The following is an 11,960-nucleotide window of genomic DNA, read 5'->3' on the forward strand; positions in this document are numbered from 1 at the left end:
AGATACAATTTGCTAAATGCATGAAACTCAAGAAGAACGAAGACCAAAGTGTGGACACTTTGCCCCTTCTTAGAAATGGGGACAAAACACCCTTGGAAGGAGTTACAGAGACAAAATTTGGAGCTGTGATGAACGGATGGACCATCTAGTGATTGCCATATGCAGGGATCCATCTCATAATCAGCTTCCAAATGCTGACACCATTGCATACACTAGCAAGATTTTGCTGAAAAGACCCAGATATAGCTGTCTATTTTGAGACTATGCCAGGGCCTAGCAAACACAGAAGTGGGATAGCACTTTTGGGATAGCATTGAAAATTTAAATGAGGGAAATACCTAATAAAAAATAAATTAAAAAAATAAATAAATAAAAATAAAATTTTAATCACTAGTCAACTAAATGAAGTAAAGCCACCTTTGATCTACCTCTGATATACTTTCTGTGGCTAAGACAAAGAGATAACTAAAATGGAAGAACGACTGATTTTTGTTACTGGTTTCAAAAGTTTCCTTGGCTAGTTTTAATGTTTCAGAGATAGAGTAACCCAGGGCACCATGACAAAAACCTATGATGGAGGAGCCCTATACATCTCTAAATAACCAGAAATTGGAAGAAAAGAAAAGAAAAAAGCTTAGTTTCATTATCATTTCATGTGTGCATTCCCTATGACATAAATTTCTTTCAGTAGTTTTGCCTTCTATTAGGTCATCCTCTACCAACTAACCTGTAACTGGAAGTCAAGTCTAAAATGCATGGGTATTGTGGAGTGGTTTATCCAAGGTGCAACATATATTTACTGAATTTTCTAATTTTTAATCAAGTTTCAACTTCTCTAAATCGAATTTGTGTTTGACTTTGAATTTTGTGTTCAGTTTTCTGTGTGTATGGAGAGTGCTATAGTGTGAACTCAAGAGTTGATGTATTATAATCAGGTTCTCTCCTGGGTAATGAGTTTGGATGGTAAGGGAGGTGTCAAGAGTTACACAAAAAGTTTCCATGACACCCTCATCCTCTGGCATGATTCTCTAGCACTGTACATCTCTTTAAGAAATGTTTTGTCAGTTCTGAGGTCTTTATTTTTATTATCCACACTGATATATTTCACATGCTTATTAGTTTCTAAAGTATAACGATAACTTTTTTTGGAAAGAAGAGAGAAAAGAAAGACTAAGTTGTTCTTTTCAAGTATTGGAAGATTTCTTTTTTTTTAAATTAGGTATATATTTCATTTACATTTCCAATGCTATCCCAAAAGTCCTCCACCCACACCCTCACCACTTTCTCACCCACTCACTCCTACTTCTTGGCCCTGGCGTTCCCCTGTACTGAGATAGATAAAGTTTGCACGACCAATGGGCCTCTCTTTCCACTGATGGCCCACTAGGCCATCTTCTGCTACACATGCAGGTAGAGACACGAGCTCCGGGGGGTACTGGGTAGTTCATATTATTGTTCCGCCTATAGGGGTGCAGATCCCTTTAGCTCCTTGGGTACTTTCTCTAGCTCCTTCATTGGGGGCCCTGTGATCCATCCAATAGCTGACTGTGAGCATCCACTTCTGTGTTTGCTAGGCCCCGGCATAGTCTCTCAAGAGACAGCTATATCTGTGTCCTTTCATCAAAATCTTGCTAGTGTATGCAATGGTGTCAGCGTTTGGAGGCTGATTATGGGATGGATCCCCGGATATGGCAGTCTCTAGATGGTCCATCCTTTTGTCTCAGCTCTTCAACAGAAACAAAATGAAGTAAAAATGAAGTCATTTCCGATGCTATTGGCAGATTGTACTGTGGAGACCTTAATAGAGTATCAGTTAATTAAATATTACCAGGATCATCCTCTGCCACAAGTTGCAATATACACTTCCAAATGTTCCTAAAAATCAGAGATACCTGTTCAATCCCTCTGAACTGGGTAATCATGTGTGTAGCACATGGTGATGATGATTGTAAAAGATACTGAGTTACATCATGGATGACTTGAGTGACTGATGAGGGTAAACAGTAGTTACCATCTAAAATGTACTTTGCTACAACCCTTTAGATATCATTATTGTATGTAATTGGTGTAATTCAGAACATACTAAGAATGAAGGAACAAATAAAATATGGCAGTTTTTCTTAAGAATTTGGGTACTTTTATTGAGGAAACATACAAAAAGACAAGAAAAATGTAGAGATATAGAGAAGTAGTATGTATTTCAGAAGAAACAACAACAACAAGAAAAAAACAGAAAAGCAATTCTGAGAGCAATAGCTAACTGCAATAAAAATGGGAGCTGTATAATAAGGTGGAGAGTACTGGAATATAAACACATATTGAAAATTTAACTGTACTTCTTTGTTTAATTATGAGGAGCAGCAATTTTTTGATGTACCAAGGAGTGCAGTCCAGAATTTAGAACATTCTCGAATACGGCAGGAAGATGGGTTAACTTGACAGTTTCCAGGGCTGTAATGGAAGTGCATTGATAAGAAATCTTCACTACTACCAAAATTTTGTGTATAGGTACTTAAGGAGACAAGGTTTTGTGTTTTGTTTTGTTTGTTTGTTTGTTTGTTTAATTGAGGCATTGAATGAACAGCCATTTCTTCATTCACACAGGCTACTCTGGAGAATTAATACAGGTCACTGGAATCTTGCAGAATGTCAGTGACATCAAGCAGAAATAAAATGTTCTGCATAAATTCAGTGATCCATGTTGCACTGAGATTTCTTGGAAGGATATTGTTAGCTTCGGTAATAAAGAGGGAGAATAATGCAGGGACCCTAGATTGGACAGAATCAAGCTTAAATGGCAATTAGCAACAATGAATCTACTGTCCACGAGAAAATTTCAGAGACAATCATATTCATTAAATTAGTAGATGTTTGTTATAACACCATAATAACAAACACCAGCAAAATAGCTTCATCAGTGATAAACTTAGAATCTGAAAAAAAGATTTTTTAGCACAGCAGATTCTTCTCTTGATCCTCTTTTCAATTAGTTAGATTTAAATAAGCTATTGATACCACATAATATTTAAAGTTCATTCAACTATAAAATGTATGAGTATATGAATAATTAAGATCGAAGATATCATTATAATGTAGCAAATGACAGGCTTTTAAACTATACTGTGTAACTGCAGCTTAAGTATAACCAGTTTAAAATGACTAAGTAAACTATTATTTCAAAAAAAGAAAAAAGAAAAAAGAAAAAAGAAAAAAGAAAAAACAAAAGAAAAAGAAAAACGTCCTTCTATATTATGTAAGGGTTCTGAATTTGGCAACTGGTTAACATATCCTCTTAAAATATGTAATTAAACATGCACAAAAACGGTGAAAGCCAGAAGCTACTGAGACTGTGAATCAATCAGTATACATTTCATATAACAGATTGTGAAATCATGGGTAGAATCAAAAGTTTTCTGAAGTACTTCAGTGCCTAATCACAGTCCCTTAAAAGGAAACAAATAATGTGAAAAACAACACTTTGAATTGAATTATTGGAGAAATAATGAAAAAAAGGATGTTTTGTGTTGTAAAAATATACATTCTATTACATGCTGAAGATAATTTTGTAGAGTATAGAACCATTAAAAAACAATTGCTTTATTAAATATTTAAGTTACACTTTAAAATAATTCAAAATAATCATATGAATATAACAATTGTACAAGCATTAGAATTACTGACATTCAAGAGGATAGTTATGTATTAAAGAACATGAATGTATATGTCATGTATATGTATATATAGCACAAAATAAATAGAAAATACGTAACCCTGACAAAGCATAAACCTTGATGTGAACTTAAAATGATTTTACAAGAAATATCATGTTCTATATATTAAAGTTTAAAAAATCACCTAATTTATAAAAAATATCTTTACAGACAAGATGAAGGTACAAATTTTGAAATAAAAAGTTTATCCTGTATTATGTAGACATCTTCTAAATGGTGTTTGTAAATCAATAAATCTGTCTTTATGAGTGAAACAAACTCAGTTATTTTGTACTCTAAAAACATATTTAATGTTTAAAAAGGTAATCAGTATGTAGTATACAAATTATTATATTTAAAATTATTGTAATTTAAAATATCAACTTGTAAGATTGAGATAAGGAAAACATTGTACTTTCGAACAATAACATTTTATAAAGGAACTGAAACCTTCCTGCATTTCTGATAGACAATAGACACTTCAAAATGTGGTTTTATAATTTTTATAAAATGATAATCGACTTCATTATATGCATAATAAATCCACCTTTTAATTAAAAATATCCATGAGTGAATTTCTAACAACTCTATTTATAAGACATTTAACTAGAAACGACTCTATGTTATCTCTCCTGCGAATGGAGATATGCTTCTGCAGTTAAGAGCAATTGCTTCTCCTGCAAGAGCTCTCTTCTAATCCCAACACCTATATGGCAAGTAAGAACTTCCTGTAACTCCAGTTTGAAGAGATCTGATTCCTCTTGTTGTATCCAGAAACAGCACATACACACACAATGCCCAGATACATGTGTGGGCAAACCCACCCAAACACATATAATAAAGCATGAAAAATAAAATTTATTAATCAGAGAGAATGAATTATGATATATTTCTATGCCGTATATATAGATATACATTATATATACATATATATACATATACATGCATTATATATATATATATATATATATATATATATACACACATACATATATATATATACATATATACATACACACACATACACACACACATGCACTTATACAAAATTACAGATAAATATATCATGAGTGAACTATAGGTACATGGGTTTCAAAATGCCTGTCCACAAAGGGCACATAAAATATATACTTTTTATACAACTTTAAAACAGAACTTAAATACAACAGAGAACATTGTCCTAGGAAAACACTTCTCTCATATGTTAATGAAATTACTAAATTCAACATTCTGTTAACTTAGAATTTGTATCCTTAATTTATGCTACAATATAATTTTGGGTCATTAATATAAACTTTATTTCTGTCTGTAAAGAATTAAAACATAGCTTCAACAAAATATATATGTTAGAATGTTGATATATGCAGGTGATATTGACAATGGATCTAGAAGTCAAAATTAAGACTCCCAACAGCTAGAGATGTACTTATCCAATGTTGTGAGCTGTCTGATATGGGTGCTCTGAACAGAACTTGGTACCCTAAATTAGCATAATGCATGAGTCACTAATGGGTCTTCTCCGTAGCCCTGCTTTAAAAAGTAAGTTAATTAATTTAACTTTACATTTAACTAATTATTAATTTAGTTTTACGTTTTTATTCAGTGCATGTGGGTTGTGTTTATGCAGAAGTCAGAGGAAAATTTGTGATTCCATTCTAGCGTATATATTGTAGTGTCCAAGGATCAAGTGCAGTACTCCAGGATTAGCAGCAAGCACTTTTATTCACTGTGCCTTCCTTCCAACCCTATTTAATATTTAAATTACTAAAGAATATATACCAAAAAATAAACTATTCAAAGTCATATTAATGGTAACTACAGACAAGAGCAGTTCAACTTGGATAAAGCATAGCTCTCACTATTTACATGGTGTCCTGAAAATAATTTTAATTACGAACAAAGCAACAATTATACTTCAGTGGATTTCTAATTTTGCTTTCTGCAGTGGTTTGAATAAGAATGACACCTGTCTCGAAAAAACGAAAAAAAAAAAAAAAAAAAAAGAATGACACCTGTGGGCTCATGTATTCCAGTGGTTGGTCATAAGGGAATGGCACTACTTCAGAGAAATTAGAAGATGTGGCCTTGTACTAGTAGGTGAGGCCTTGTAGGAGGAAATATGACCTTGTCGGTGAAAGACTGTCAGATCAGTGCCAGTGTCTTATTCTTGCTGGTCCCTGTGAATCCAGTAATAGAATCCTCAGTTACTTCACCAGCACCTGTGTCTGCATGCCACCAGGCTACCCTCCATAACGACAGTGGACTGTAAGCAAATCACTCTTGAATGTTTTTCTTCACAGAGATAGAACACTGAAGAGAACACTTCCTCTGGTATTCTACCTGAAAACTTCTGCATTTCTTTTCCAGCCTTACTCACAATTGTTAGCAAATGGACTGGACTTTAACCTACTTCTTTAATTTGTCTGAATTATCATATCACTCCTGGATCTTATCACATGGCTCAAATTCATTGCTACTGCAGGAAGATGCCCTTGTGCAAGATTCCATATTCTCATTTCAATTTAATACATAATTTTATAAGTTTTACCATCTAAAAATTTTCTTTATAGTCTAAGTGTTTCAGGAAACTAGGTATTATTATCTTATAGATTCATTTACAATGAAAAAGGATTTTTTTCTTGTAAAAGCCTTACATATTTCTGATGAATAGTCAAATTATAAATGCCAGTCTTGGAAGGCAGCAAATGAGAACAATATTGAATGAATATGTGATTAGAGAAATATAAAATTAACACTTTAATTCATTTGAGCTATAATGAGTAATATGTGGCTGGCTTTTTTCCCATTTTAAATTCAGTGGCTCTTAATAATAACATGAAATAAAAGCTGTATATTTTTATCTGCCATCAGGGTCTTTCTGTTATAGTCTATCAGTGAATCACTAATGCTCTGACCCTGTGTAATGGCTTTCACTACTGTTCCTTTTAAAGCACCAATTGGTGATAATACTCTATCATAGCAGATCATGAAAACCAATTATTAAAGGAAAAGAATTCACCAAGCAAAATGCATAACTGGAAGTACTGGGAAAATAAAGAGGATTTAAAAAAATGTAAATAATTTCATATTTTATTTCTCCAGTGACATCTCTACAGTGAATATAAGTTAAAGTCTTTCTTCTACAGCAATGCTAGGTTGTTTGGGTGGTTCAGTCAAAGAAGGAAGGCCTCCAGCTGGCTCAAAATAGAACCAGACACTTCTTGGCCCACGCTTTGGAACTTTCCCAGTTCTGAGTTCATTAGTATTATCTTCAATAACCTTGGTTGTTAGATCCTCATAGAAGTTGTCATTTATTTGAATCATTGGTGCATTTACACATCCTGAAGTATTCACCTGCCATAACAGTGAATAGTTTTTCAGGTATAGTGCATCTACCTTTTGTTCTAAGCATTCTCTGAAGGGTCTCCAGTCTCTCAGAATCTCAAGCATGCAAAGATACTAGTACATACATGACACTGGCTTTTGATTGTACATTGTATAAAAAGTTTTTACTTTGCATACTCTCATTAGAGGTAGTTCTAAAACTTCTGCCACCTTGTTCACAGCAGAGAGGAAAAACCTTCTATTCTGCCTTTGTGGTAGATCCAGGACAGGCAGCAGAACTGCTTTATGCCCATCTGGGTAATTTTTTATTACTGCTTCCATTATCTTATACTTTCCTGGTGTAGAATCAAATGTAGTATCTGGGAAATTCTCAGGAGGATTACAATGCACAAATAAGGCTCCTCGCATGTATTCAGAACATGACTGGCCACAATATTCTCCTATCCTGGCTGCTCAAGTCTGGTTCTGAATGTAAAGAAGATTTTTTATAGTGAAGTAGTGTCTGGCTAGATCAATAGACAAGTAAATTTATTACACAATTTCAATTACAGTTTTTATAAACTTTACAAGAGAAGCAATAAACCATTTTCAAAATACATGCTGAAATACTTAAACACCTATATAATTTTTCTTCTAACAAGTTTTGAAGATTGTATTGCTTGTATAATATTAGTCTATTTGAACGAGTTTTTTAAAAAGTATTTCTCTAGTTATATTACAAAACAAGTATTTCTGTTGTTTTTCAAAAAATATTATTGATTTTGTATTCTAAGTTAAAAGTATCTTATTTAAAATAAGAGTATAATTTTCGAAAAATGCTATTATTCAATTAGATGAATTTTGAGCATAGTTAAATTGTATAGATGCAAATTAATCTTAACATAACTTTATTTCAATTTATGATGTTAATAAACGTGGTACTTTTAAGCAAATACAATGTTAAATAAATTTAGGTTTTAGAACATATAAATATTATTAATATTATCAAGAATCCCAGTATGTTATATAATATGTTTATTGTAAGTTTTATCAAGAATTAGCATAAAAACTAACATTCATTGAATAGCCATTTAATGTACTATGCAATTTTAACATAAAGTATATGAGACTAATAGTGGTAATTTAAAAATAGATTGATCATTTATTTTCTGTAATCCTTATTTTAATGAAAGTGAACTAGATAGTCATATCTATCATTTCCAGGGTCATGTTTCTTTAGAAAGTCCTAGAATATTCTTTGACTTTCATATGTAGATGAAGTGTTACCTCATCTCTTCCTATTTTTATTGAAATTATTATACCTATAAAATACTGGAGAGTTTAAATATCTCCAATCCTGCATGGATCATAAGCTTTAAAAACATTTTCCATAAACTGTCAATGTTGTACTTGAAAATAATCAGCTTACTACCTAAAAGTGTTACAACACTTTGTCTTCCATGGTCCCCCTCTAAAGGCTTTATAACTTGGGTTGAACACATTTCAAAGGTAAATACTAAGTAATCAACTCCTTTTATTATCCTGGAATATATTCTTGTCATCTGAACATGATTTACTATTTATTTAAAATGTTTCTGGTAGGTTTTCAAGGTTATTTTCACTGGGGGCATTATGATGTGGTTTGTAACTTTTATGAGAGGTATAGTATCTTTCTGCTCTTCTTTTCTTTCTTTCTGTGCTTTGACTTCCACATCTGGAGTTAGTTTTAGAGTGCAATTTGAAACAGGGAACCAATCATTTGTGCATTGTGGCTTGGTCCACACCTGGATCTTGGGGAATTCAGGCCCAGTGTCAGGGTCTGGTGACTCCTTATCTGTCAGTACTCAGAGCTAAAGGATGACAAAGGAAGTTTGGGATGTGTGCTAAGGATCTAGGAACCACTAATTGCCAGTGTCCCAAGCATATGGGAAGCAAAACTTGGGTGGGACATTTGTGGTTTACTTGTTGTTGCCAAGAATTGGATGATATGTAGAGGATTAGACTATGTGTTTGGGATCTGTGCTCCAAGCTTTTTATCTAAGCATCTGAATCAGGTAATGTTTAAGCAAATTGTATTAATATCATATATTTTTAATTAGTTTAGTGGTTATGTGACTAAGTTCAAATGATGTTTTTAACAGTGCTGTCCATAAATAAATACTTCAATAACCCTTAGATTGTTAACAAATAGTTCAGTATCTCTACCTTTTTTCTATCCTTCTATGAGGTAAGTGATCAAAAATATCTATTAAATATAATTAACATAAGCATATACTTTTTAATTAAAGATGATTACTAAATATAATACACAGGTTCATGTATAAGTCCCAGTGACCACAGGACTACATATTAGTGACACATCCTTTATATAGGAGTATAGATTGAACATAATAATTTGTTTCTAATGAGCAAAATAAAACAAAATGATTGGGTTGCAAAACACTGGGAATTCCACTCCTTTTGGCTGTTACTGAGGCCTTCTTACTTGCTCAGCTCTATGAAATGAACTTTCATGTTGTGATGGTTTGTACATGCTCATCTCAGGGAGTGGCACTATTAGAAGTAGGTGTGGTCTTTTTGGATTAGCTGTGTCACTGTGGGTGTAGGCTTTAAGACCCTTATACTAGAGGCCTGTAAGTCAATATTCTGCAACAGCCTTCAGATGAAGTTGTAGAACTCTCAGCTCCTCCTAAACCATGACTGCCCAAACACTGCCATGCTCACTTCTTGATGTAATGTACTAAGTCTCTGAAACTGTAAGCAGCTCCAACTAAATTAAGGACCTTGGTCATATTATCTGTTCATAGAAGTGAAAGTCTAAGAAAGACCCACGTTTTACCATGTTCTGTGGCAAGTCTGACACACAGAAAACAGGCAGAAGCAACAAGTCAGTGTGTAATTAGTGAGACAGCCTAACAATTTGTAAAAAGTCAGAGGCTACCATGAAAGGGCTATCAAAAAGAAGGATCTTTATAATTAAAATATTAGATTAACAACAGGCTCTGTGAAGGCCAAAAGTAGAATACTCAGAAACTTGAACTCAGAGATTTGGTCTACTTGCTTTGGGACATGACAGCAATTATGAGCTTATTTCACTAAAATTAACAATAATTTAATGCATGAGAATAAGTAAATAGTGCACTCAGGATTGTCATAGGGGTTATAAATTGGAAAGGGCAGAAATTCATATTTATAAGTATTAAAAATGATCTTTATGTACTTAGTGTGTTTAGAAACAAACAACTCATTTTTAATGTTTTTTCTTTATTTTTGATAATTTCATATAGGAATACAATGAAGGATGATCACATCTACTTTTCATTTCCCAGTATTTACCAATACCCATATGTACTCATCAATTCAACCCCATCTACTTCATACTTTTGTTTGTTTGAAAGCCCAATAAGTTGAATTATTGCCGCTTAAGTGCATATGGATGTGTGGCCATTCATTGGGTCGACCCAACTTACGAGGGGACACATTCTGATTTACATGCTTCTATTGTATTTTTAGTGTTTTCTTTATTTTTTTTCTTTTAAAGATTTTAGTGTATTTAAGTTTGGGTTTTTAATTTAAGCTTTAATTGACATCAGAATTGGGTGTTCAGATCAGAACATCCACAGTGACACAGCTAATCCAAAAAGACCACACCTACTTCTAATAGTGCCACTCCCTGAGATGAGCATGTACAAACCATCACAACATGAAAGTTCATTTCATAGAGCTGAGCAAGTAAGAAGGCCTCAGTAACAGCCAAAGGGAGTGGAATTCCCAGTGTTTTGCAACCCAATCATTTTGTTTTATTTTGCTCAATAGAAACAAATTATTATGTTCAGTATATACTCGTATATAAAGGATGTGAAACTAATATGTAGTCCTGTGGTTCAGATCAGATTCATGGGATTATTTCGATATATTTATATCTGTTAAGAGATAGAGAGAAAGTAATATTGAAAGAAACAAAGAAATAAAGAAAAAGATTGAAAGAGTGAGAGTGAGAGAGTGTGAGAGGAAGGAAGGAAAGAAGGAAGGAAGGAGGGGAGAGTGAGAAATTGATAGATAAAAAAAGAAATAAAACAAATAAAGTCAAAACATAAAGAAAAAGAGAGACAGAGAGATAAAGTTCGGAAGAAAGGAAGAAACAGAAAGAAAGAAAGAAAGAAAGAAAGAAAGAAAGAAAGAAAGAAAGAAAGAAAGAAAGAAAGAAAATAAGAGAGGGAAAGGGAGAAAGAGGGAACGATTCAGAGATGGAAACATATGGAGAAAGACAGAATTTATGAAATATACAAAATTAATTAAAAATAAATAAATAAATGAATGAATAAACGTTTTAGGGATTTTTCAGATTTATGTGTATTCATTTTAGATTTCTATGGTATTATAAAAGGATTTGTAGAGTTTTAGAAAAGTGTATTAGAGTTTCTTGTTTTTTAGGCTTCTATTTTATTTTTAGTGTTTTCTTTTTTTTTTTTTTTTTAAATGAACTTTAATGATTTCGCAAAGCTGGAAAACAGTAAGAGATACAAAGAAAAACCCAATATAAAAAACTCAAAAAAAATTAATAAACAGAGGGAGAGAGAGTCAGAGCAAGAAATAGAGAGTGAGAGAGACTGAGAGAGACTGAGAGTGAGAGAGAGAGATAGAAACTTAGAAAGAAAAAACAAACAAGGAAAGAAAAAGAAAAAACAAAGAGAGAGAGATAGAGGAAGAAAGGTAGGAAGAAAGGAAGAACGGAAGGAAGGAAGGAAGGAAGGAAGGAAGGAAGGAAGGAAGGGAGAGAGAAAGAAGGAAAGGAACAATGGAAGAAATAGAAAGAAAGAAAGATAGAAAGAGAGAGAGAGAGAGAGAGAGAGAGAAAGAAAGAAAGAAAGAAAGAAAGAAAGAAAGAAAGAAAGAAAGAAAGAAAGAAAGAAAGAAAGAAAAGGA

The 11,960-nt window shown here is 32.9% G+C and overlaps 1 pseudogene; it reads right to left on the reverse strand.

Moving 5' to 3' along the window:
* Window positions 1-6,836: 6,836 nt before the first annotated feature.
* Window positions 6,837-7,463, reverse strand: LOC146999723 (NADH dehydrogenase [ubiquinone] flavoprotein 2, mitochondrial pseudogene; annotated as a pseudogene).
* Between the last annotated feature and the right edge of the window lie 4,497 nt (window positions 7,464-11,960).

This window comes from Mus caroli, unplaced genomic scaffold, assembly GCF_978045245.1.
Source record: "Mus caroli unplaced genomic scaffold, Mus_caroli_1 scaffold_49, whole genome shotgun sequence".
NCBI classification, from domain to species: Eukaryota; Metazoa; Chordata; class Mammalia; order Rodentia; family Muridae; genus Mus; species Mus caroli.